At 43.2% G+C, this 3,505-nt stretch overlaps 1 pseudogene; it reads left to right on the forward strand.

Moving 5' to 3' along the window:
- The first annotated feature begins 2,688 nt into the window (after positions 1-2,688).
- Positions 2,689-3,270, forward strand: LOC148118913 (large ribosomal subunit protein eL29 pseudogene; annotated as a pseudogene).
- Positions 3,271-3,505: the final 235 nt, after the last annotated feature.

Here is a 3,505-nt window from a genome sequence, read left to right on the forward strand (position 1 = left end):
GTACCATTTTATAAATAGTGCTTTGCTAACAAACCTCATGTTGCTGAGGAAGGAGACAGGAACTGGGCCCTCACATATTGGATAAGATGGAAGGACAAAAGGCACTAGGGAGGCCCCTTGGACTTCTTTTAATAGAGCACTGCTTCCAAATGTCCCCACCTCTTAATACGATTACACTAAGGTTTAAGTTCCACCATATGACTTTCAGAGGGGTGCATGTGTCGGGGTCCAGCCTAAATCAGTTCTTACATTCCAGGGTAGGTGCATATGGGTTAAAGAAAGAAAAAAACAGAGATTCAAAAGAAATATACAGAGACACAGAATAGAGTCAGGAGGCAACCCAGTGAATGCTGAATCTGCCATTGTTTATTTTTCAAATGCTTATATATCCCATTCCAAAAGTGGGGAAGAAGGCCAAAGACTGCTTTACCATGATACAAAGAACAAACAGTAATTACTTCTTCAATACCTCAAACATCAAGTAACTATGTCCTAAGTTAAGTATACTGTTGTTTAGGCAGGACACGAAGCCACCACACCTTAGGCCAAATCACTCACTCGGCAGCCACACCCTGGTTCAAACCTCCAGTCATATCCTTGAAGGAGCAAGAATAGGCCTGGACTCACTGACCTTAGACCAAAGTGGAATGGATCCACTTCTGTGGACTCTGACACATATATATTCAAACTATAGCCTAATCCTTCAATAATGTGCGATGTTTCAATGGATGAGACAGAGCGATGATAGTAGATGGATCCTTTCACTGCGATGTCCTGTGACTTGAAGGGATGAGTACCAGTCATGTAGTTGGAAGGTTTAGAACTTTAAACTCCTGTCTTACCTCCAGGGAAGATGGAGTGGCTAACGATTGAGTAAGTTCCTAATGGCCAGTGATTTAACCATCCCTCTATGATTAATTTTCCCCAACCCATCAAAGAACAGAGTCTGGAGAGTTTCTGAACTGGTAAACCTATGGAGGTTCTGAGAGTGATATGTGATATGCCTGGAGAGGGCTCCACACCTCTTCTCATACCTTCTGTTCTATGTGCCCTTGTGTCTGGTGGCTCACCCGTAGCCTTGCAGAGCCTTCATTACAAACCCATAAACAAAAGTCAGTACTGCCCTGAAATCCAAGTGTGCCATCTAATAAGACCAAACCCAAAGAGTGTGGAGGAACCATGAAAGCCCATTTAAGGGTGATTGATCTGAAGCACATGCTACCCCCTGAACCTGTGATTGGCGTTGAAAGCAGAGAGCAGCCTCCAGGAACCAGGCCCATCTCTTTGCAGATAGAGTCAGGACCAGGCTACACCGTAGGATGTCAGCCGGTGTTTGAGAATTATTTGATGTGAAGAAAATGCCCCATACCTGTTGTGAGGAGTGAAATACTGAGGATGAAGTTAGTGTAGGAGAAAAAGTAGTTGGTTCTTCCTGTTAGTAAGAAAGGAATGTTAAAACAAGCAGCTAAAGGAGAAAGATGCTACAACTCAGTACACAGAGAATGTCCCCATGAGTCCTTTGCAGTTCTGCCTGCCTGGTTAATAAAAAATGTTTTGACTTCTAATATTTTTAGTTTCTGTTAAATTATGGTGAATTGAGAGTGTTGTGGAATATTATTTTAACTATGCAAAGATGTGTTACATTTGTTTATACTTCAGAATATTATTTTAACTGTGTAAGTGTGTGTTACATTTGTTCATGCTGTATTTGTTTAATGATAACATAATAAAAAGCTGAATGGCCAATAGCTAGGCAGGAGAGGGATAGGTGGAGCTGCCCAGAAGAGAGAATAAACAGGAGAAATTTAGGCTCAAAAAAAAAAGAAGAAGAAGAAGAAGAAGAATGGGAAGAATGGGAGAAGAAAGAAGAGAGAATGAGGGACATACCAGTCAGACAGAGAGGAGCAATACAAATAAGAAATACAGAAGTAAGGAAGATAATAAGCCCCAAGGCAAAAGGTAGATAACAGGTCAATTTAAGTTTAAGTTAAAAGATCTGGCCAGAACATGTCTAAGGTAGGCTGAGCATTTAAAAGAATAATAAGTCTCTATGTCATGATTTGGGAGCTGGTTGGAGGCCCCAAAGAAAAAGTCTGCTCCATGAGAGATTGAAGCTTCTGAGCCTCCATCAGAAACACGATTATTTAAAAATAGCTGCCTATGAATCATGAGTCAGGGTGGTACCATGTCATGGTGATACCTATGCAGGACAGTCTCACATCCTGAGGGAACTCAGTCTGCTGTACTCTTTCAATGAAGTGCTGTGCAAACAGCGCTAGCGTGGCCCGCGGAGGCACAGTCCTTCGCTCTCATCCCCTTGCCTTCCCATCCGCAGACACATATGTCTATATTTGAATCAGTGTTACAGAGTAGTGATGGCCAGGTGGAAATTTAAAGCTTTCTAATTCTTCAATCAATAACAATTAGAGGACAAAATCCAGCCCTTTCCTTAGACTTTCTTTAGCACTGGCGGTGATAAGCACTTTTGGTGAGTTTAGAAAGCTTCTTTCACTCACCCTACCCCGAGGGATGTCTTTCTGGAACTTTTTATTACATCTTTAAAGAGATTCTAGCAAGTAGTTAGCCTTCAACTGAATTTCCAGACTATGGGCCCCCGACTTTAGAGACTTGGGAAACTGGGAGTTTCTGGAGTGATTCTATTGACTTTAAAAACATTACTGAGAGCCGCCGGTTACCGTCCAGTAATGACCAAGTCCAAGAACCACACCACACACAACCAGTCCCGGAAATGGCACAGAAATGGCATCAAGAAACCGCGGTCACAAAGATACGAATCTCTCAAGGGGGTCGACCCCAAGTTCCTGAGGAACATGCACTTTGCCAAGAAGCACAACAAGAAAGGCCTGAAGAAGATGCAGGCGAATAATGCAAAGGCCATGAGTGCCCGAGCAGAGGCCATCAAGGCCCTGGTGAAGCCCAACGTGGTGAAGCCCAAGGTGCCAAAGGGCCCCACCCGCAAAGTCACCCGGCTCGCGTTGATTGCTCACCCCAAGCTTGGGAAGCGGATTAGAAGCTATATGGCCAGGGGTCGTAGGCTCCAAAAAACAAAACCCAAGGTTCAAGCCAATGCAGAGGCCTCAGCTGCAGCTCAGGCTCCCAAAGGTGCCCAGGCCCCTGTGAAGGCCCCATAAAAAAGGTCTCAGTCTGCCAATGTGAAGACAGATGGACTGGTGTGAATATCTACGCAGTATTTGCAGATGATCAGGACCTTATGCTGTTTTTACAAATAAACTTGAGGCAAGATCTATTAAAAAATAAATAAATAAAAATAAAAACATTACTGAACAAATGCTATCAAAAGGCCCAGTGCCCAATGTATGTCTCTGTCTTCTTAACTGTCCATCGGGTACCTTCTGAACAGAATCCTTGGTGACAGACTCAAACACCAAAGTGCCAACTTGTTCAGCACTGGGCAGAAATGGCATACAGTAATAATACCTCTTTGTTTCTTTTCGTATAAAGCAAGATTGTGAATAGGGAGTGA

The sequence above is a fragment of the Myodes glareolus genome, chromosome 19, assembly GCF_982192425.1.
Source record: "Myodes glareolus chromosome 19, mMyoGla1.1, whole genome shotgun sequence".
Lineage (NCBI taxonomy): Eukaryota > Metazoa > Chordata > Mammalia > Rodentia > Cricetidae > Myodes > Myodes glareolus.